This window comes from Pseudophryne corroboree, chromosome 5 (assembly GCF_028390025.1).
Source record: "Pseudophryne corroboree isolate aPseCor3 chromosome 5, aPseCor3.hap2, whole genome shotgun sequence".
Lineage (NCBI taxonomy): Eukaryota > Metazoa > Chordata > Amphibia > Anura > Myobatrachidae > Pseudophryne > Pseudophryne corroboree.
In genome coordinates, this window is record NC_086448.1 from 547,898,958 (window position 1) to 547,923,614 (window position 24,657).

The 24,657-nt window shown below is 46.9% G+C and overlaps 1 protein-coding gene across 3 annotated transcripts in view; it reads left to right on the forward strand.

Moving 5' to 3' along the window:
* Window positions 1-325: 325 nt before the first annotated feature.
* Window positions 326-24,657, forward strand: part of RNF144B (ring finger protein 144B) — a 133,637-nt gene continuing 109,305 nt past the window's right edge. For 2 of the 3 annotated variants that reach the window (XM_063923233.1, XM_063923237.1), the window contains exon 1: window positions 327-626. The gene's annotated coding sequence lies outside the window, so the exon portion shown is untranslated. Of the gene's footprint in view, window positions 627-20,911; window positions 21,082-24,657 lie in introns of all 3 variants that reach the window. The other variant, XM_063923236.1, reaches the window with a different exon arrangement.

Here is a 24,657-nt window from a genome sequence, read left to right on the forward strand (position 1 = left end):
ATAGGATGCTGTTGGGGTAGGGAACCACTGAGGGATACAGGAGAAAGATGGCATGACGGGCAGAATCTTCCAGATGTAATGCTGACATTTTTCAACACTAAACTGTATTATATGGCAGGACGTTGCCATGCCTTGTAATTCTAGTGTACAGTTTTCAGTCTTCAGTAATAAAATGGCTCTATATTGTATTTGTAACGTATATGGAATGCCGAGAAAATGAGTGTATTTCCCAAAACAGCTAAAATGGGAGTTGATGTAATCACCTGCAGCAGCAGCAGCTGAATAGAGGAGCCCAGATGGGAAGTAGGAAGTGCCATGTACATACAGGCTTCCTGTACAATTACATGCAGTCCTCTCTCTCATACTGCTGCTGCTGCATACAGTACAAGCTGTGACGTGCCATCAAGATAATGGCAACTTGCTCTGAATAGAGGGAGGAGATTATCCCAGGCAGCGGCGGCTGGGACTGGGAGACTCTTGCGTGGAAAGGTAGAAAGCAGAGGGGGATTCTCTGTGTGACTGCAGCCATGCATTAGTAGCGGCTCCTCAGAGCCCGGCAGCTCATTTGTCTGTAGGGGGGAGAAGAGAAGAGGTAACTCCTGCTGGATGGGGATTTCTATTCCAAGGTAAGCAGCCTGCTCTCCCCCTATACAGATGTGTCAGACCTGTCAGCTCCGACAGGCAACAGTTGTGGGTTCGTGACGGGGCCGCTTCGTGCATCAGATCAGGCTGAGGGCACAGTACACTACATGACTATTACCTATTGATGCTGCTGCTGAGTGTGTTTAATCCCATACATTACTGCTGCACAGACGTATTGCATAACATGTCTGATGTACTGTAGATGTGCAATATCTGCATCTCTTACAGCACTCAGGTATTATTACATTTTGTTTCTATAGCGATACTTATAGAAAATAGAAGCTGCTGACTAATTAGTATGTATTTCATAGTGACACCAAATTGTATACAAATGTGCATTATTTCTTCTTATAATAGTATGTATTCATATATTTTTATGATTATCATGTAAGATGCTTCCACCAGATATAGGAGTATACAGTGCGCATGTAGGGGGTGGCTCATGCTTAGAAAGCATGCAGAGAAATGTGTATTGTATGTGGCTGGACCTAGTGTTGTTGTTATGGAAATCACTTTCAACATAAATTAGATACTTAATACAGATGTGACAACATAAGAACTGAAGATGATTGTTGGGAAATTGTAATTATCCCCTGCGCCTGGAGAGAAAACACTTTGCTACAGACTGGGGGAAATAGTAGATACTGTATTCTCCCTGTGAGTGAGGTAATCCCAGCAGCAGTTCTTTTGAAAAGCATCACATTTCAAGCAGCAGCAGCAGCAGCAGCACTAGAAGTCTAATCATCCTATTTATTATTCATTCTCAAATTTTCCCTTTATTTACTCCCATCTCTCATTTTGACTGCATCGATAAAAAATGTTTTTCGGTAACTATTTATGTAGAAGTCATAGCACTTTTATTTTCACCACGGCATTACTTTGGGGTCCCGTCCTGGCCATAGTTGAAAAGTGTGCATGGCTAGGTATCCACATATGCGCTCTCGCTAAATATGAAAGTGTGGAGGTATCAGAGAAGGTCCCCTCTATACTCCGCAGTGGGGCTTTACATTAGGTTAGAGCTGCTAGTCCCCTCTATACGCTCCAGTGGGGCTTTACGTTAGGTTAGAGCTGCTAGTCCCCTCTATACCCTCCATTGGGGCTTTACATTTAGGTTCCAGCTGCTAGTCCCCTCTATACTTTCCAGTGGGGCTTTACATTAGGTTAGAGCTGCTGTTCCCCTCTATACTCTCCAGTGGGGGCTTTACATTAGGTTAGAGCTGCTAGTCTCCTCTATACACTCCAGTGGGGCTTTACATTAGGTTAGAGCTGCTAGTTCCCTCTATACTCTCCAGTGGGGCTTTACATTAGGATAGACCTTCTAGTCCCCCCTGTACACTCTAGTGGGGCTTTAACCTTAGGTTCAAGCTGCTTATGCAGTCCTCATATGACACTAGTTATCAGAGAGAAGTTTTCAAAAATATACAGACCTGTCCACATAACACCTTTCGCTCAAATTGTGCCAAATAGCTCTGTTTGGCGTGCCACTTACTGTACTTTGCGGCTTAGCTGCGCCAAGTCTTTCACCAGATACTTTTTTCCCTCAAAATATGAGCATTATTTGTATCACTAATGCAACAAAAGTACAATGCAAGAGTACACTGACCTACTGACATTGGCAATTCCACTACTTCCGTGTGTGACTAGGACTTGATTCATAGTTGTATGCTATGCCGATGTTTTCGCAATTGAGCGATTATCGGTAGTTGCACCTGCGTCACTGCCAATATGTGCACATGGGGCGAATGACTTGCGATAATGCTCGCAGTGTGGATTCATTCACAGGTGATTGAAAAGGGTGTGGTATGGAAGGTCGATAGTAACTAGCTCGACAGTAACTAGGTCGACAGGGTCTCTAGGTCGACATGGTCTAGGTCGACAGGTCAAAAGGTCGACATGAGTTTTTTAAATGTTTTTTGGTGTTGTTTTCTCCATACAGTGGGGGTCATTCCGAGTTGATCGCTTGCTAGCAGTTTTTAGCAGCCGTGCAAACGCATTGTCACCGCCCACCGGGGAGTGTATTTTCACTTTGCAGAAGTGCGAACGCCTGTGCAGCAGAGCGCCTGCAAAAACATTTTGTGCAAAACAAGACCAGCCCTGTACTTACTCTTCATGTGCGTTGATTCTAACGTTGGAGGGTTGGCTTTTGACGTCACACACTCGCCCAGTGTTCGCCCAGCCATGCCTGCGTTTTCCCTGGCACGCCTGTGTTTTTCTAAGCACTCCCTGAAAACGGTCAGTTGACACCCAGAAACACTCCTTTCCTGTCAATCTTCTTGCGGCCGCCAGTGCGAATGAAAACGTCGCTAGAACCTGTGCAAAACCACAAAGGACTTTGTACCCGTACATCGCGCGTGCGCGTTGCGGTGCGGTGCATACGCATGCACAGAAATGCCGATTTTTAGCCTGATCGCTGCGCTGCGAACAACGGCAGCTAGCGATCAACTCGGAATGACCCCCAGTGACCAGGAACTCCAACTAGTGCACCGTTTGGGCAAGGTGCCTCGCTCTGCTGCCGCTGCACTCGTCACAGGTTACTATTCCCATTCGTAGTCCACATGGATCGTTACGTATGAAAAAGTAAAAAAAAAAGAAGAAAAAAATAGTGAAAACTCATGTCGACCTTTTGACCTGCCGACCTAGAACATGTCGACATAGAGACCCTGTCGACCTAGATACTGTCGACCAATAGTGGTCGACCTAGTTACTGTCGACCTAGAGACCGGATCCCGATTGAAACGGGTATGTTGGGACCATTTTGAGGCGTGTATCACCCACCAACTGCAATCCTGTATGCAGGAAACACGTCGATGGCCGTTCTGAGTGACCTTAGAGTTGATGTCGATACTGTGTACACAATTGCGGGCAGCTGCAAAGACTCCATTGGGCGTCTTTATATAAATCCTGGTGGATGTTGTATTAGCATATTTTCATGCATCAACTGAGTCAAAAATCGCTTCTGCACAGGGCCGTCTTTTCGTATGGGCTCAATGGGCTCTTGCCCAAGGGCCCCAAGAGCAAAAGGGCCCTAGGCTGATAGCTGAGGGTCCCCTCTTTCCAGGGGTACCAGATTTTTGAAAATCGGCCCGGGGAAACCGGAGATATCTGACTTGAAAGCAGTGGTCGCAAACCAAGCCTGTTAATTGCTCTTCCCACTCAGATATCTTGGGTTTTGTCTGACTTTTCTGAGGGTATAAGCCAAAAGCTGAGACTCTCCCCTTTTGGTGAACACTGACAGCTTGTCTCTACTATGCCTTGAACCAGAGATACCAGCCTTCAAGCAGCTGGTCCCTGCTCCAGCTCCACATGCCTAATATACAGTTTTAGATTTTCGTTGGTGAATTGCTTTGGCTCCTGACCTCTGATCCCCAAGTCCCCAGAATCTTCAGAAAGGTGGGACACTCTAGTGTTTTATCCCATTCAAAGCTAAGAAATATTTTTTCAGTAACTTGAGATATCTGCTTTCAAGCAAGCTGCCCTCCCACCGGAAAATTATAAATATTAAGCCCACTCCACTATCCACCCCCTCCCACCCTACCTATTAAACACCCCCTACCACTCTGGAAGTCATGTACCAGGGCTTGTTCATTCAGCCCAATGCCCCCTTCTACAGTTTAGCCCCATCTGTGCAGTAAAGGAGTAATTAGCAGAAATTACTGTTACAGGTCCTACATACTGAGCGAAAGATAGTACACCCCCTACCGCCCGCAGTATATCAAAGCTGCACTGATAGCACCCCCCATCCCTACCGCTGGAGGATGGGTAGGGGGCCCAGTGCATTGCTGTGCCCAGGGGCCTACACTGCTGTTAAGACGGCCCTGCTTCTGCAGCAGCATTAGTGTACAACTATGCATCAGGCCCATAGTCGCTAGTCTGGGTAAAAAAGGCAAAAGCCAGAGATCTGATACAAGTGACCATGCCATGCTCCGCAGCACGTATTATTATGCTCAGTAGCGGATCTTGCCACGGGCAAGCAGGACTTTTGCCCGGGGCGCCGCCTTCCGGAGGGCGCTGGCGCCATCCGGAAGGCGCCGCACCGTGGCAAGATCCGCCACTGCTGCCCGCTGTGTCCGCCTCCGCTGCCCGCTGCCCGCTGCCGTCCCCGTCCGCCTCCTGTGAAGGGAACTAGACGCTATGCGTCTAGTTTCCCTTCGTGGAGAGTAACTTTGCTGAGCGGTGCGCGATGACGTCATCGCGCACCGCACAGCAAAGGTCCTCTCCACGAAGGGAACTAGACGCATAGCGTCTAGTTTCCCTTCGTGGAGAGGACCTTTTGCTGTGCGGTGCGCGATGACGTCATCGCGCACCGCTCAGCATTCAAGCGGCGCTAGCAATGTACAGGGGGCGTAATTGACCACGCCCCCTGTATTAGGCCACACCCCTTTTCCTACCCGGGGGCGCAGAGCGCCATTGAACCGGCCCTGATTATGCTTAATGTGCAACTTTATACCAATTCCTTTGCAACAAAAGTATTAGTCTAGTGCAGTGATTTTCAACCTTTCTTTCTCTGACGTCCTAGTGGATGCTGGGAACTCCGTAAGGACCATGGGGAATAGCGGCTCCGCAGGAGACAGGGCACATCTAAAGAAAGCTTTAGGATCACCTGGTGTGCACTGGCTCCTCCCCCTATGACCCTCCTCCAAGCCCCAGTTAGATTTTCTGTGACCGACGAGAAGGGTGCACACTAGGGGCTCTCCTGAGCTCTTGGTGAAAGTTTTAGTTTAGGTTTATTATTTTCAGTGAGACCTGCTGGCAACAGGCTCACTGCATCGAGGGACTAAGGGGAGAAGAAGCGAACTCACCTGCGTGCAGAGTGGATTGGGCTTCTTAGGCTACTGGACATTAGCTCCAGAGGGACGATCACAGGTTCAGCCTGGATGGGTCACCGGAGCCGCGCCGCCGGCCCCCTTACAGAGCCAGAAGAGCGAAGAGGTCCGGAAAAATCGGCGGCAGAAGACTTTCCTGTCTTCAGATAAAGGTAGGCGCACAGCACCGCAGCTGTGCGCCATTGCTCTCAGCACACTTCACACTCCGGTCACTGAGGGTGCAGGGCGCTGGGGGGGCAGCGCCCTGAGACGCAATAAATCGTTAGAAAACCTTTTATGGCTAAAATAAATGCATCACATATAACTCCTGGGCTATATGGATGCATTTAACCCCTGCCAAAACATACAAGAAAACGGATGATAAGGACGCCGAGAAAGGGGCGGAGCCTATCTCCTCAGCACACTGGCGCCATTTTCCCTCACAGCTCAGTTGGAGGGAAGCTCCCTGGCTCTCCCCTGCAGTCACTACACTACAGAAAGGGGTTAAAAAAGAGAGGGGGGCACAAATTAGGCGCAGTATAAACAATACAGCAGCTATAAAGGGAAAAACACTTATATAAGGTTATCCCTGTATATATATAGCGCTCTGGTGTGTGCTGGCAAACTCTCCCTCTGTCTCCCCAAAGGGCTAGTGGGGTCCTGTCCTCTATCAGAGCATTCCCTGTGTGTGTGCTGTGTGTCGGTACGTTTGTGTCGACATGTATGAGGAGAAAAATGATGAGGAGACGGAGTAGAGTGTCTGTAATAGTGTTGTCACCCCCTGGGGGGTCGACACCTGAGTGGATGTACTGTGGAAATTGCGTGACAGTGTCAGCTTTGTATAAAAGACAGTGGTTGACATGAGACAGCCGGCTACTCAGCTTGTGCATGTCCAGACGTCTCATATAGGGGCTCTAAAGCGCCCGTTACCTCAGATACAGACGCCGACACGGATACTGACTCCTGTGTCGACGGTGAAGAGACAACCGTGATTTCCAAATAGGGCCACACATTGCATGATTGAGGCAATGAAAAAAGTTTACACTTTTCTGATAATATGAATACCACCAAAAAAAAGGGGTATTATGTTGGCGAGGAAAAACTTCCTGTAGTTTTCCGGAATCTGAGAAATAAAATGCGTGGGTTTCCCCCCGATAACATTTGATCATTTCTAAAAAGTTATTGGCAGTATACCTTTTCCCGCCAGAGGTTAGGGTGCGTTGGGAAACACCCCCTAGGGGGGATAAGGCGCTCACACGCTTGTAAGAACAAGGGCTCTACCCTCTCTTGAGATGGCCGCCCTTAAGGATCCTGCTGATAGAAAGCAGGAGGGTATCCTAAAATGTATTTACACACATACTGGTGTTATACTGCGACCAGCAATCGCCTCAGCCTGGATGTGCAGTGCTGGGTTGGCGTGGTCGGATTCCCTGACTGGAAATATGATATCCTAGATAAGGACAGTATATTATTGCCTATAGAGCAATTAAAAGATGCATTTCTATATATGCATGATGCACAGCGGAATATTTGCCGACTGGCATCAAGTATAAGTGCGTTGTCCAATTATACCAGTAAAGTGGTCAGGTGATGCGGATTCCAAACGGCATTTGGAAGTATTGCCTTAAAAGAGGGGATGTACCCCAGGTCGCCTCTCAAAATAAGACGCCGTATTATCAGGCGCAGGCCTGGTTGGCAAGCGGACAAAAGGGTTCCTCTTTTCTGCTCGTGACAGAGGGAGAGGAAAATGGCTGCAGAGATCAGCCAGTTCCAAGGAACAGAAACTCTTTTCCGCCTCTGCCAAGCCCTCAGTATGACGTTAGGGCTTTACAAGTTCAGGCACGGTGGGGTCCCGTTCTCAATGAATTTCAGTGCGCAGTGGGCTCACTCGCAAGTAGACCCCTGGATCCTTCTGGTAATATTTCAGGGGTACAAATTGGAATTCGAGACGTATCCCCCTCGCCGTTTCCAAAGGTCTGTTTTACCGACGTCTCCCGCTGACAGGGAGGCAGTTTTGGAAACCATTCACAAGCTGTATTCCCAGCAGGTGAGAATCAAGGTACCCCTCCTGCAACAGGGAACGGGGTATTATTCCACACTATTGTGGTACCGAAGCCAGACGGCTCGGTGAGACCGATTTTAAAATCTAAAATCTAAAATCTTTGAACACTTGCATACAGAGGTTCAAATTCAAAATTGAGTCACTCAGAGCAGTGATTGCAAACCTGGAAGAAGGGGACTACATGATGTCTCGGGACATCAAGGATGCTTACCTTCATGTCAAAATTTACCCTTCTCACCAAGGGTATTTCAGGTTATGGTACAGAACTGTCACTATCGGTTCGGACGCTGCCGTAGGGATGGTCCACGGCACCCCGGGTCTTTACTGAAGTAATGACCGTAATGATGATATTCCTTCGAAGGAAGGGAATTTTAGTTATCCGTTACTTGGACGATTCCCTGATAAGGGTAAGATCCAGGGAACAGTTGGAGATCGGTGTAGCACTATATCAGGTAGTGTTGCGGCAGCACGATTGGATTCTCAATATTCCAAAATCGCAGCTGGTTCCGACGACTTGTCTTCTGTTCCTAGGGATGATCCTGGACACAGTCCAGAAAAAAGGTGTTTCTCCCGGAGGAGAAAGCCAGGGAGTTATCCGAGCTAGTCAGGAACCTCCTAAAACCGAACCAAGTCTCAGTGCATCAATGCACAAGGGTTCTGGGTAAAAATGGTGGCTTCCTACGAAGCAATCCCATTCGGCAGATTCCACGCAAGACTTTCCAGTGGAACCTACTGGACAAATGGTCCGGGTCGCATCTTCAGATGCTTCAGCGGATAACCCTGTCACCGGGGACAAGGGTATCCCTCCTGTGGTGGTTGCAGAGTGCTCATCTTCTAGAGGGCCGCAGATTCGGCATTCGGGACTGGGTCCTGGTGGCCACGGATGCCAGCCTGCGAGGCTGGGGAGCAGTCACACAGGGAAGGAATTTCCAGGGCTTATGGTCAAGCCTGGAGACATCTCTTCATATAAACATTCTGGAACTAAGGGCCATTTACAATGCCCTAAGTCAAGCGAAACCCCTGCTTCAGGGTCAGGCGGTATTGATCCAATCGGACAACATCACGTCAGTCGCCCACGTAAACAGACAGGGCGGCATGGGAAGCAGGGGGGCAATGGCAGAAGCTGCAAGGATTCTTCGCTGGGCGGAGAATCATGTGATAGCACTGTCAGCAGTGTTCATTCCGGGAGTGGACAACTGGGAAGCAGACTTCCTCAGCAGACACGACCTTCACCCGGGAGAGTGGGGACTTCACCCAGAAGTCTTCCACCTGATTGTAAACCGTTGGGAAAAACCAAAGGTGGACATAATGGCGTCCCGTCTAAACAAAAAACTAGACAGATATTGCGCCAGGTCAGGGGACCCTCAGGCAATAGCGGTGGACGCTCTGGTAACACCGTGGGTGTACCAGTCAGTGTATGTGTTCCCTCCTCTGCCTCTCATACCAAAAGTACTGAGAATCATAAGAAGGAGAGGAGTAAGAACTATACTCGTGGTTCCGGATTGGCCAAGAAGGACTTGGTATCCGGAACTTCAAGAGATGCTCACGGACGAACCGTGGCCTCTACCTCTAAGAAAGGACCTGCTCCAGCAGGGGCCTTGTCTGTTCCAAGACTTACCGCGGCTGCGTTTGACGGCTTGGCGGTTGAACGCCGGATCCTGAAGGAAAAAGGCATTCCAGATGAAGTCATCCCTACCCTGGTCAAGGCCAGGAAGGACGTAACCGCAAAACATTATCACCGCATTGGCGAAAATATGTTGCGTGGTGGGAGGCCAAGAAGGCCCCTACAGAGGAATTTCAACTGGGTCGTTTCCTCCATTTCCTGCAAACAGGACTGTCTATGGGCCTAAAATTAGGGTCCATTAAGGTTCAAATTTCGGCCCTGTCGATTTTCTTCCAAAAGGAACTGGCTTCAGTGCCTGAAGTTCAGACATTTGTAAAAGGGGTACTGCATATACAGCCTCCTTTTGTGCCTCCAGTGGCACCTTGGGATCTCAATGTTGTGTTGAGTTTCCTAAAGTCACATTGGTTTGAACCACTCACCACTGTGGACTTAAAATATCTCACATGGAAGGTGACGATGCTGTTAGCCCTGGCTTCAGCCAGGCGTGTGTCAGAACTGGCGGCTTTATCATATAAAAGCCCTTATTTAATATTTCATTCTGACAGGGCAGAATTGAGGACTTGTCCTCAATTTCTACCTAAGGTGGTTTCTGCATTTCACATGAAGCAACCTATTGTGGTACCTGCGGCTACTAAGGACTTGGAGGATTCCAAGTTGCTTGACGTGGTCAGGGCCCTGAAAATATATGTTTCCAGGACGGCTGGAGTCAGAAAATCTGACTCGCTGTTTATCCTGTATACACCCAACAAACTGGGTGCTCCTGCTTCTAAGCAGACGATTGCTCGTTGGATTTGTAGTACAATTCAGCTTGCACATTCTGTGGCAGGCCTGCCACAGCCAAAAATCTTAAAATGCCCACTCCACAAGGAAGGTGGGCTCATCTTGGGCAGCTGCCCGAGGGGTCTCGGCTTTACAACTTTGCCGAGCAGTTACTTGGTCAGGAGCAAATACGTTTGTAAACTTCTACAAATTTGTTACCCTGGCTGAGGAGGACCTGGAGTTCTCTCATTCGGTGCTGCAGAGTCATCCGCACTCTCCCGCCCGTTTGGGAGCTTTGGTATAATCCCCATGGTCCTTACGGAGTTCCCAGCATCCACTAGGACGTCAGAGAAAATAAGAATTTACTTACCGATAATTCTATTTCTCGTAGTCCGTAGTGGATGCTGGGCGCCCATCCCAAGTGCGGATTGTCTGCAATACTGGTACATAATTATTGTTACCAAAAAATTCGGGTTATTGTTGTAGTGAGCCATCTTTTATAGAGGCTTCTCTATTATCATGCTGTTAACTGGGTTCAGATCACAAGTTGTACAGTGTGATTGGTGTGGCTGGTATGAGTCTTACCCGGGATTCAAAATCCTTCCTTATTGTGTACGCTCGTCCGGGCACAGTATCCTAACTGAGGCTTGGAGGAGGGTCATAGGGGGAGGAGCCAGTGCACACCAGGTGATCCTAAAGCTTTCTTTAGATGTGCCCTGTCTCCTGCGGAGCCGCTATTCCCCATGGTCCTTACGGAGTTCCCAGCATCCACTACGGACTACGAGAAATAGAATTATCGGTAAGTAAATTCTTATTTTACTCGCGGCACACTGAACAATATTTTAAAATTGCCAAGGCACACCATCAGTTCCCCACAGAAAAAACACACATTGGCCCTCATAGTAAAAAAAATCCACACATACATTGGCCTACACAGAAAAAACAATCACATTGCTCCCCACATAAATCATATTGTTCCCCACAGGAGAAATAAAATAACAAATATTATTATCAGCTGTCCTCCTCCCTGTCCCTCAGTGGCGGGGATTGTTCATATGGAGTTCTGCGAAAACATACATTGGCCTACACAGAAAAAACAATCACATTGCTCCCCACATAAATCATATTGTTCCCCACAGGAGAAATAAAATAACAAATATTATTATCAGCTGTCCTCCTCCCTGTCCCTCAGTGGCGGGGATTGCTCATATGGAGTTCTGCGAAAACTGAGCAGCGGGCGGTCGGGCAGGTGTGGATGTGGGTGTGCAAGGAAAGCTGTGTATGCAGGCAGGAACTGGAAGATGTGTATGCAGGCGGGTGGGCTGGCTGGGTGGTGAGACGTGGTGGCCGTGACCTATGATATCACACCGTTTTCAAGGCATAGGTCACGGCCGGAGCACGACTGATCTTCTAAGAAGAGCCTGTGCCAACAGTTCACTCTGAAGGTGCAGGAAGCTGCTCTGGCTCCGCGGCACACCTTGCAACTGGTCTGTGCCACGGCACACTGGTTGAAAAAGCCTGGTCTAGTGTGTCTGGTACGCCATGAGCCACTTTGTATGTGACTACAATGCCAAATGTAGGAAAATGTACGAATCGCTACCTGTGGCATAGCGTCTAAGTCATGCCAAATATCTCATGCCATATCACGCAGAATTACTAGGGGAGTGAGGGCATATCTATAATTTTTGGGGAATTTAATTAAATAGCCCTATTTCACTGTCCTGATTAAAAAAAAAAAAAAAAAACTCCGGAAACAGTGGTACTGTAGGTATTGAAACTATGCAGATATCTGTGATATTTTTAGCATTTTCTCTAACGTCCTAAGTGGATGCTGGGGACTCCGTCAGGACCATGGGGAATAGCGGCTCCGCAGGAGACAGGGCACAAAAATAAAGCTTTAGGATTAGGTGGTGTGTACTGGCTCCTCCCCCTATGACCCTCCTCCAAGCCTCAGTTAGGTTTTTGTGCCCGTCCGAGCAGGGTGCAATCTAGGTGGCTCTCCTAAAGAGCTGCTTAGAAAAAGTTTTTAGGTTTTTTATTTTCAGTGAGTCCTGCTGGCAACAGGCTCACTGCATCGAGGGACTTAGGGGAGAGAATTTCAACTCACTTGCGTGCAGGATGGATTGGATTCTTAGGCTACTGGACACCATTAGCTCCAGAGGGAGTCGGAACACAGGTCTCACCCTGGGGTTCGTCCCGGAGCCGCGCCGCCGACCCCCCTTACAGATGCTGAAGATTGAAGGTCCGGAAACAGGCGGCAGAAGGCTCTTCAGTCTTCATGAAGGTAGCGCACAGCACTGCAGCTGTGCGCCATTGTTGTCACACACTTCACACCAAGCGGTCACGGAGGGTGCAGGGCGCTGCTGGGGGCGCCCTGGGCAGCAATATTTAATACCTTTATGGCAAAAGAATACATCACATATAGCCATTGAGGCTATATGTATGTATTTAACCCATGCCAGATATCTAAAACTCCGGGAGAAAAGCCCGCCGAAATAGGGGGCGGGGCTTATTCTCCTCAGCACACAGCGCCATTTTCCTGCTCAGCTCCGCTGTGAGGAATGCTCCCAGGACTCTCCCCTGCACTGCACTACAGAAACAGGGTAAAACAGAGAGGGGGGGGCATTTTTTGGCGATATTTTGATATATTTAAGCTGCTATAAGGAACAACACTTATATAAGGTTGTTCCCATATATATTATAGCGCTTGGGTGTGTGCTGGCAAACTCTCCCTCTGTCTCCCCAAAGGGCTAGTGGGGTCCTGTCTTCGATAAGAGCATTCCCTGTGTGTCTGCTGTGTGTCGGTAGGTGTGTGTCGACATGTATGAGGACGATGTTGGTGTGGAGGCAGAGCAATTGCCGATAATGGTGATGTCACCCCCCAGGGAGTCGACACCGGAATGGATGGCTTTGTTTATGGAATTACGTGATAATGTCAGCACATTACAAAAATCAGTTGACGACATGAGACGGCCGGCAAACCAGTTAGTACCTGCCCAGGCGTCTCAGACACCGTCAGGGGCTGTAAAGCGCCCTTTACCTCAGTCGGTCGACACAGACCCAGACCCAGACACTGAATCTAGTGTCGACGGTGATGAAACAAACGTATTTTCAAGTAGGGCCACACGTTATATGATCACGGCAATGAAGGAGGCTTTGCATATCTCTGATACTGCAAGTACCACAAAAAGGGGTATTATGTGGGGGGTGAAAAAACTACCTGTAGTTTTTCCTGAATCAGAGGAATTAAATGATGTATGTGATGAAGCGTGGGTTAACCCAGATAGAAAAGTGCTAATTTCAAAAAAGTTATTAGCATTATACCCTTTCCCGCCAGAGGTTAGGGCGCGCTGGGAAACACCCCCTAGGGTGGATAAGGCGCTCACACGCTTATCAAAACAAGTGGCGTTACCGTCTCCTGATACGGCCGCCCTCAGGGATCCAGCTGATAGGAGACTGGAAACTACCCTAAAAAGTATATACACACATACTGGTGTTATACTGCGACCAGCCATCGCCTCAGCCTGGATGTGCAGTGCTGGGGTCGTCTGGTTGGATTCCCTGACTGAAAATATTGATACCCTGGATAGGGACAGTATTTTATTGACTATAGAGCAATTAAAGGATGCTTTCCTTTATATGCGAGATGCTCAGAGAGATATTTGCACTCTGGCATCGAGAGTAAATGCGATGTCCATATCTGCCAGAAGGAGTTTATGGACGCGACAGTGGTCAGGTGATGCGGATTCCAAACGACATATGGAAGTATTGCCGTATAAAGGGGAGGAATTATTTGGCGTCGGTCTATCGGATCTGGTGGCCACGGCAACTGCCGGAAAATCCACCTTTTTACCTCAGACCCCCTCCCAACAGAAAAAGACACCGTCTTTTCAGCCGCAGTCCTTTCGGTCCTATAAGAACAAGCGGACAAAAGGACAGTCATATCTGCCTCGGGGCAGAGGAAGGGGTAAGAGAGGGCAGCAAGCAGCCCCTGCCCAGGAACAGAAGCCCTCTCAGGGTTCTGCAAAGCCCTCAGCATGACGCTGGGGCCTTACAAGCGGACTCAGGAGCGGTGGGGGGTCGACTCAAGAATTTCAGCGCACAGTGGGCTTGCTCACAGGTGGACCCCTGGATCCTGCAGGTAGTATCTCAGGGTTACAGGTTGGAATTCGAGAAGTCTCCCCCTCGCAGGTTCCTAAAGTCTGCTTTGCCAACGTCTCCCTCAGACAGGGCGACGGTATTGGAAGCCATTCACAAGCTGTTTTCTCAGCAGGTGATAGTCAAGGTACCCCTCCTACAACAGGGAAAGGGGTATTACTCCACGCTATTTGTGGTACCGAAGCCGGACGGCTCGGTAAGACCTATTCTAAATCTGAAATCTTTGAACCTGTACATACAAAAATTCAAGTTCAAGATGGAGTCACTCAGAGCAGTGATAGCGAATCTGGAAGAAGGGGACTTTATGGTGTCCCTGGACATAAAGGATGCTTACCTGCATGTCCCAATTTGCCCTTCACATCAAGGGTACCTCAGGTTCGTGGTGCAAAACTGTCATTATCAGTTTCAGACGCTGCCGTTTGGATTGTCCACGGCACCTCGGGTCTTTACCAAGGTAATGGCCGAAATGATGATTCTTCTGCGAAGAAGAGGCGTATTAATTATCCCTTACTTGGACGATCTCCTGATAAGGGCAAGGTCCAGAGAACAGCTGGAGGACGGAGTAGCACTAACCCGACTAGTGCTGCAACAACACGGGTGGATTCTGAATTTTCCAAAATCTCAGTTGACCCCGACGACACGTCTGCTGTTCCTGGGAATGATTCTGGACACGGTTCAGAAAAAGGTGTTTCTTCCGGAGGAGAAAGCCAGGGAGTTATCCGAACTTGTCAGGAACCTCCTAAAACCAGGGAAAGTGTCTGTGCATCAATGCACAAGAGTCCTGGGAAAGATGGTGGCTTCTTACGAAGCGATTCCATTCGGCAGATTCCACGCACGAACTTTTCAGTGGGATCTGCTGGACAAATGGTCCGGATCACATCTGCAGATGCATCAGCGGATAACCTTATCGCCACGGACAAGGGTGTCTCTTCTGTGGTGGTTGCAGAGTGCTCATCTGTTAGAGGGCCGCAGATTCGGCATACAGGACTGGGTCCTGGTGACCACGGATGCCAGTCTGAGAGGCTGGGGAGCGGTCACACAGGGAAGAAACTTCCAGGGAGTATGGTCAAGACTGGAGATGTCTCTTCACATAAATATACTGGAGCTAAGAGCGATTTACAATGCTCTAAGTCTGGCAAAACCCCTGCTTCAGGGTCAGCCGGTGTTGATCCAGTCGGACAACATCACGGCAGTCGCCCACGTAAAAAGACAGGGCGGCACAAGAAGCAGGACAGCAATGGCAGAAGCTGCAAGGATTCTTCGCTGGGCGGAAGATCATGTGATAGCACTGTCAGCAGTATTCATTCCGGGAGTGGACAACTGGGAAGCAGACTTCCTCAGCAGACACGATCTACACCCGGGAGAGTGGGGACTTCATCCAGAAGTCTTCCACATGATTGTGAACCGTTGGGAAAAACCAATGGTGGATATGATGGCGTCCCGCCTCAACAAAAAACTGGACAGGTATTGCGCCAGGTCAAGAGACCCTCAGGCAATAGCTGTGGACGCTCTGGTAACACCGTGGGTGTTCCAGTCAGTGTATGTGTTCCCTCCTCTGCCTCTCATACCAAAAGTACTGAGAATTATACGGCAAAAGGGAGTAAGAACGATACTAGTGGCTCCGGATTGGCCAAGAAGAACTTGGTACCCGGAACTTCAAGAGATGCTCACGGAGGATCCGTGGCCTCTACCTCTAAGACGGGACCTGCTTCAGCAGGGACCGTGTCTATTCCAAGACTTACCGCGGCTGCGTTTGACGGCATGGCGGTTGAACGCCGAATTCTAAGGGAAAAAGGCATTCCGGAAGAGGTCATTCCTACACTGGTAAAAGCCAGGAAGGAGGTGACTGCACAACATTATCACCGCATTTGGAGAAAATATGTTGCGTGGTGTGAGGCCAGGAAGGCCCCCACGGAGGAATTTCAACTGGGTCGATTCCTACATTTCCTGCAAACAGGATTGTCTATGGGCCTCAAATTGGGGTCCATTAAGGTTCAAATTTCGGCCCTGTCGATTTTCTTCCAGAAAGAATTGGCTTCAGTTCCTGAAGTCCAGACTTTTGTAAAAGGAGTACTACATATACAGCCCCCGGTTGTGCCCCCAGTGGCACCGTGGGATCTTAATGTAGTCTTGGATTTTCTCAAATCCCATTGGTTTGAGCCGCTCAAATCGGTGGAGTTGAAGTATCTTACATGGAAAGTAACCATGCTACTGGCCCTGGCTTCAGCCAGGAGAGTATCAGAATTGGCGGCTTTATCATATAAGAGCCCATATCTGATTTTCCATACGGACAGGGCAGAACTGCGGACGCGTCCTCATTTTCTGCCTAAGGTGGTGTCAGCGTTTCACCTGAACCAGCCTATTGTGGTGCCTGCGGCTACTAACGATTTGGAGGATTCCAAGTTGTTGGACGTGGTCCGGGCATTGAAAATATATATTTCAAGAACGGCGGGAGTCAGAAAGTCTGACTCACTGTTTATATTGTATGCACCCAACAAGATGGGTGCTCCTGCTTCTAAGCAGACGATTGCTCGTTGGATTTGTAGCACAATTCAACTTGCACATTCTGTGGCAGGCTTGCCACAACCTAAATCTGTCAAGGCCCATTCCACAAGGAAAGTGGGCTCATCCTGGGCGGCTGCCCGGGGGGTCTCGGCATTACAACTCTGCCGAGCTGCTACTTGGTCAGGGGCAAACACGTTTGCAAAATTCTACAAATTTGATACCCTGGCTGAGGAGGACCTTGAGTTCTCTCATTCGGTGCTGCAGAGTCATCCGCACTCTCCCGCCCGTTTGGGAGCTTTGGTATAATCCCCATGGTCCTGACGGAGTCCCCAGCATCCACTTAGGACGTTAGAGAAAATAAGAATTTACTTACCGATAATTCTATTTCTCGTAGTCCGTAGTGGATGCTGGGCGCCCATCCCAAGTGCGGATTATCTGCAATACTTGTACATAGTTATTGTTACAAACAAATTCGGGTTGTTATTGTTGTAAGCCGTCTGTTCAGAGGCTCCTACGTTTGTCATACTGTTAACTGGGTTCAGATCACAAGTTATACGGTGTGATTGGTGTGGCTGGTATGAGTCTTACCCGGGATTCAATATCCTTCCTTATTGTGTACGCTCGTCCGGGCACAGTATCCTAACTGAGGCTTGGAGGAGGGTCATAGGGGGAGGAGCCAGTACACACCACCTAATCCTAAAGCTTTATTTTTGTGCCCTGTCTCCTGCGGAGCCGCTATTCCCCATGGTCCTGACGGAGTCCCCAGCATCCACTACGGACTACGAGAAATAGAATTATCGGTAAGTAAATTCTTATTTTTTTTTTGTAAGATTAATGTCTTAGGGGGTAATTCAGACCTGATCGCTCGCTAGCATTTTTTTGCAGCGTTGTGTTTAAGGTCAGAACTGTGCATGCGTATACACCGCAATGCGAAGGCGCATCGCACAGGTACGAAGGTGTGAAGAATCCATTCGCATCGCCGATCGCAAGGAGATTGACAGGAAGAAGCCGTTTGTGGGTGTCAACTGACCGTTTTCTGGGAGTGGTTGGAAAAACGCAGGCGTGTCCAAGCATTTGCAGGGCGGGTTCCTGACGTCAATTCCGGTCCCGGACAGGCTGAAGTGATCGCAGCGGCTGAGTAAGTCCTGGGCTACCCAGAGACTGCACAAGATCTGTTCGTACATCTCTGCTACACATGCGTTCGCACACTTGCAAAGGTAAAATACACTCCCCTATGGGTGGCAACTATCTGTTCGCAGCAGTGCAAAAAACCCCTAGCGAGCGATCAGGTCTGAATTAGGCCCTAAGAACTCTGAATTAGGCCCTAAGAACTCATAAATAGGTCCCTAAGGGATTGAGATAAAGTGGATGGAGATAAAGTACCAGCCAATCAGCTCCTAAGTGCCATGTTACAGGCTGTGTTTGAAAAATAACAGTTAGGAACTGGTTGGTTAGAACTTTATTTCCGTCCACTGTATCTCCATCCAAGGCTTGGTAAATAGACCCCTAAGTCTTAAGGGGGGTACACACGGAGCGATATTCAGCTAATTTCTAAGCAATCTGACTAGATTGCTTAGAAATTAGCTGTACATCGCTCCATGTGTAGGGGTGCCGGCGACAGCGATGCAGTCTGAGAGGACTTGGAACCTCCAGGGAAGAAATTTACACACGCATATCCACACGGGCTTATGTAGAGTAGGATCCCCAAATGTATCCTGAAACAAGGCACAGTTTGCTTAGCCTTCAGGGCTGGCCATATTATTGCAAGATGCACATGGTATATTCGTCCGATTGTCTTTAGATTAATTATCATTTTGCACCTCCAATTGATCCACTTCCAGACAGGAACATACAGTTGTGAGGTTTTTTTTCCGTACACTGCACATTGGATGTATTTTGTATGAACATCTTGTTCTCCTGTCCAGCTCTACATGAGCCTCACACTGTTTCTCTCTCACAACAAACACTTGTTAGTGGAAATTTTTTTTGTCAGTGTCATACTTTTAAGTGACAGGCATTTTTCTGTTTTGTAACATATTGTTTTTGTGTCTCATCAATCTACAATGATTGTGGTTAGTCCCTTGCAGCCGTGTAGTGGCTATGTCACAACAATGAGAAATCCGTTTTCAATAATAACTTATTGTATTGCTGTGTTAGTCATTTAGACCAGCAGTACAAGAACCAGTTACAGTGTGTTGCTCAATAGCAGTTTGTTTTGATCATTTTTATTTAGTTAAGGGTACACAACATTTTTATCTTGCTTTTATATTTTGGTGAATACTGTATGAGATTGCTGCATTATTTCCAAAAAACCACAAGATGCCCCTAAGCCATTGTTTTTCAACCACTGTGCCGTGGCACACTAGTGTGCCCTGAGCAGTCTCCAGGTGTGCCGCCATAGTAGCAGAGCCAGGCCCGTCAGTGTTTTGCCGCTACTGAGGCCCTGGAACGATCAGTTCTGGTGGGTTTAGTGGTTGCAGAGTCAGTTCTAATTTTGGGCCCGGGCAGTGTTGGGCTCTTCTGGCTTTCTCAGATGTGGCTCAGGCGCTTCTTATGGAGAAGCTGCGACATGACATCATAGGACACGCAACTGCACCATGCATCACCATTATATTTGAATGTGCCTTGGCAATATTTAAATCTTGTTCAGCGTGCCGCGAGTTGTAAATGGTTGAAAATCTCTGCCCTAAGCCATACCCTAATTTCAGCCTAACCCTAATTTCATTTGTCAACATTTTAACTGTCGTCATTAACAATGTTAACATTTTGACAATGTCGACATCACTTCGATATTATGACACATGGTGTCAACATTTTGAATGTGGACATTCTGGCTACATCCCAGTTTGCCTTTTCCAGGTTTTGTTTTGTGAGTAGCACTTTTTAATTTTTTACGTTTTTTGACACAATTTCCGCCATTTACATACAATATATTCTTATTTACTTAAAGAGCACCTGTCACCTACACACAGTGTCCCGTGGTGGGGAAGCCGTTGGGAGGCACCCTGTCATTCACTGCCTTGGTTAGCAGAGCAGTGGTGAATAGCTGCTGTGCAAATGCCTACAGCGTCTGTTCTATCGGATAGAGAGACAGGAGGCATGGCCAGCGGCTCAGAGTGCTGGACATGCCCCCACAGTGAGGAAAATGGGGTATGGCCCGCAATTATGGCACTTCCCAGGAGGCCACACCCCCTAGCATATGTCCATCCTCGGGAGTCTTCAAAGTTGGGAGGTATGTGTGACATATGAATAACCCCCCCCCCCCCAAAAAAAAAAAACAACACAAAAACCAAACAGTTATTAAGCTCAAACTTTCATTTATAAAAATCACTTGTGTTTGTTGGCTAATGGACATCGGCAAAATATACAGTCATGTGACTAATCAAATACTTCCTCTTTTAAATCTGTGTTGTACATGGCAATAGGAAACTTACAATCATCTAGTTCTCACTAAGGGGGTAATTCCGAGTTGATCGCAGCATCAAATTTGTTAGCAGTTGGGCAAAACCATTTGCACTGCAGGTGTGGCAGATATAACATGTACAGAGAGAGTAAGATTTGGGTGGGGTGTGTTCAAACTGAAATCTAAATTGCAGTGTAAAAATAAAGCAGCCAGTATTTACCCTGCACAGAAACAAAATAACCCACCCAAATCTAACTCTCTCTGCAAATGTTATATCTGCCCCCCCTGCAGTGCACATGGTTTTACCCAACTGCTAACAAATTTGATGCTGCGATCATCTCGGAATTACCCCCTAAGTCCCAAAGTTTGATAAATCTAAACTCATGTTACCTGTAACCCACATATTGTCTTTATGTATTCAACCAAAAATAAGCTACCACGAAGAAGCTATGTGTGTAAAAGTAGATCTTTCGGACTTCTTCCATATCTATCAAAGATGTGATTCAGATGTTGCTAATCAGTTCAACTTTATTGTTTGATGATCAGGAAGTGCTACCACCTTGGTATAAAAGCAGAGGCTTTGGCAGTTTGGAGCATTTAGATTTGCATGAACTCTCTGCCAAGGGGAATAGACATCCACAATGATCTTAAGATGGGTACACAGTAGGTCTTATGTCATGGCAGATCGGACTGACATATTGGGGCACATTATTTAGTGTGTACCGGCAATTGCACACTCCCGCGGGTCGTTTGTTGGGTCGTCCCATCAGGCATGCTGCAAACAGTACGATCCTGGTAACGACCAGATACAAGGGAATGTGAGGCGTGAACTATTTTTCACACGATCACAAGATATTTAGTTCAGCCATCGGCCGAGTACACACATCATTTAGTGTATAAAACTGTTTAGTGAAATAGTTATAAAACCTATTACAAATAGTTTAATCATTTTATAGTGAGAATATTATCTACAAGTGGAGAACCCTGAAAGCAGTTGCAAGTATTTCCTGGAGTGGGCATCCCATCAAGCCCACACAAAAATCAGACTGTATGATGCTCTGAGACATTGCAAAGAACCCAAAAGCTACATCTGTGGATCTACAGGTCTCAGTCAAGGTGGTCAAATGTAAGGTTCAGATTTTGTCGTAGGAAAAATACTAAACAACCTTGGCTTTCAAGGAAAAAGCCTCTATTCATACAAAATATTATAAAATAACTTCTGTTTGGAATTTGCATCTGAAAGAAACACAAGAATTCTGGAAAAAAATGTTCGTTATGCCAGCCAGGGAATATGTGAGGATATCCTACCGACAACTAATAATAATAATAATAATAATAATAATAGTGTTATTTATACAGCACTTTTCTCACACTATAACTCAAAAGGGGGTATCCAATTACCTGCGATAGTGCCACGAGTGCAAAAAATGGGTGTTTTTCGCATTTTTTTTATCCCCCTAGCCAATTAGGTCCCGTTGAAAAATACATCAGATTTTCGCCACAAAAATACATAGGTCCCGCGAAAACTACGGACTTATGTATTATCGCTGCACTTATTGCAGGTCTAGGGGGCACTTATTGCGGATTATGCTTTACATGCCTGAGACACGCAAAATCCTAATCCCCGATAAAAGCAGGCATTGGGGGGAGGAGCGTGCCCCGACAAACCAATTAGCCGCAGTGAATTACCGCAACGAATTGGATACCTCCATAGGGCTTAAAATCTGCAACATAATATCTGAGTAGGCAATAATCAAGGTTTTGGAATAGCCAAGTCAAAGTCCAGCCCTCAGTCTCATTTAGATGCTGTATCAGGACCTTGAGCAAGCTGTGCACACATTAATGCCTTCAGTGCAGTAGCGGATCTTGCCACGGGCAAGCAGGACTTTTGTCCGGGGCGCCGCCTTCCAGAGGGCGCCGCACCATGGCAAGATCCGTTGCTGCTGTGCCCCCCGCTGCCCGCTCTGTCCCGTTGCCGCTGCCCCCCGCTGTGAAGGGAACTAGACGCGTAGCGTTTAGTTTCCCTTCGTTGAGAGGGCCTTTACTGTGCAGTGCGCGATGACGTCATCGCGCACCGCACATCATTTCAGCGGCGTTACTACTGTACAGGGGGCGTAACTGACCACGCCCCCTGTATGAAGCCATGCCCCTATTGGCCGCCCGGGGCGCTAGAAGTCCAAGAACCGGCCCTGCTTCAGTGATCACTTAGCTGAGGCAGCATTGTACTGTATGAAGGAGTGGGACAAAATTCCTCAAAGAGACAGATAACCCCATAATTAGTTATTGCAACTAAAGGACATTGTACAAGCTATAGAATCATGGGGTCTACTTGCTTTTGCACACATGGCTTTGTCTTGATTTTGTTGAGTAAATAATGAAAAAGTTAAATCTGTTATGTGTTAATTGTCGTGATTCGACTGATTAAAGGTGTTTGTGATAACTAGTTCGGTAATGATGTCCTGATATGTAATACTTGGAAAGAGGATTTTCTTTCTTTACTTTTCTTTTCCCATGACTTTATAGCTACTGTTTGTTTCACTTTGTAAATAAAAAAAACAAAAAACAAAACAAAAAAAACCCCATCTGCTGCTAAGGAAGTATATGTGAGGATCCAAAAGTGCCCATGGCCTATTATGTTACGCATAGGGTGTGTAGGACTGAATATAATATTCCTTAATGTGATTTCATAGAACATTGATGATACTTTGATATGTGGATGTTCGAGTTACAGAAGGAGATGCACCTGTGTCTTAATAATGCTGTGACATTTCACAATAAACATCTCTTGCCCTGTCTGAGATGCTGAGAAACTTTCTGTGTTACTGTAGTAGCACAGTGTAGCTGAGCAGATATCAGTTTCTCATTATGGAGTAAAAATGTCCAAATTGGCATGTCCATTTCCTATTCTAGGAATCTAGTACATCTGCTTCACTCGTTATACATTAGTGTCTCTGGCTGCTCAGATTATTACCCTAACTTTCCATACACTAAGGATCAACAAGACATTTTTCAAATTCTGGTTTCTTATTCAACTATTTCTCAGACTTTAAGTATAATTTATGCTCAGTCACACTAGATTTTATGATCTGCTTTAGAAGCAGCGTGGTCTAGGATGTGCAGGTTGCAATACCACTACTTTTGAAGCACATGAAGACCTAAATATTATCGATGGTCAGGTCACCTCACTTGTTCACACTATAGCAGATTGTAAGACAACCATGAACTTTGCAAGCAGCAGAGACCTGGTCCATTTGTCCTGAGCGCACTGCTTGTCAGGTACATGCCTTATACTGGTTTTAAATGATCCCTTTATATAACAGTATGATTGTCAGTGGCAGATTTCCCACTAGAGGCATGTGCCTAGGGACACCAGCTGAGGGGGGCACAACACAGCAGCCTGCCAACCCGCATACCCGCATCAGTCTGCCGCAATACCCTGACCTGGGTGAAGGCAGCAGTCAGAGGTGTATCTAGGGGTCTGGGCGCCCCTGGCATCTTAAGGAACTGGCGCTTCCAACCTCCCCCACCCAGGGACACAGAGGGGGGAGTTACAGATGAGGTCAGGGACACTGAGCGGGAATTACAGGGAGGGTACGGGCAGGGATACTGAGGGGGAATTATGGGAAGGGTGCGGGCAGGGGCACTATGAGGGAATTACAGGAGTGTATGGGCAGGGTCACTGAGGGGGCAGTTACAGGGATGGTGCAGGCAGTAACACTGAGGGGGAAGGGCTTACAGGGCAGTTACTATAAAGTCATAACACAGCATGAAAAGGCCTCTTTTTTGGTCCAGAAAAAGTGGCAAAATGATGCAGTGTTATTAGATGTTACACCACCAATAAGAGACTGCTCATTCTCAACATTTGAATTCCTGGTGACAAAGTCAAAATTAAGTGCATTTGTTTTGTTTTTTTACTTTTCTGTATTTAAAATATCTTCTAACCCCACTCTTGTATCCCTTTTATTTACTATTAGGTATTTATTTATTTATTTATTTATTTATTTATGAATAAACATGTTTTTTATGTAATTATCATCCATTTAACAGCATAACCCTGAGATTTTCATACTGTTGAGAAATATCTCATGGAAAATTGGAGGCATGGGAATAAGCTACAGGACATGCTATTTACTGTACATCAAAGTGACTTCATCCTAATTTAGTCCATGTGTACACAAGAGACTGCTGCAGTTTACTTTTTTATGGATTGTTTTTAAATGTTTCCTTTTGTGACAATTACGCATCAAAGTGCCCCATTCTCTAAAAAAACTGCAAAGTCTCTGAAGAATTGATTTCTGAAGATGAAATGAAACGTCTTGATCAATAAGAGAAGCGGAAGTTTAAAGTGACATTAATAAGAAAATATACCCCATTTATAATGTACAATAATTGTTAACCAACTGTAAATAATAACTGGATATACAGGTTGAGTATCCCATATCCAAATATTTTCCGAAATACGGAATATTCCAAAATATGGACTTTTTTGAGTGAGAGTGATATAGTGAAACCTTTGTTTTTTGATGGCTCAATGTACACAAACTTTGTTTGATACACAAAGTTATTAAAAATATTGTATTAAATGACCTTCATGCTGTGTATCTAGGGGTCTGGGCGCCCCTGGCATCTTAAGGAACTGGCGCTCCCAACCTCCCCCACCCAGGGACACAGAGGGGGGAGTTACAGATAAGGTGTATATGAA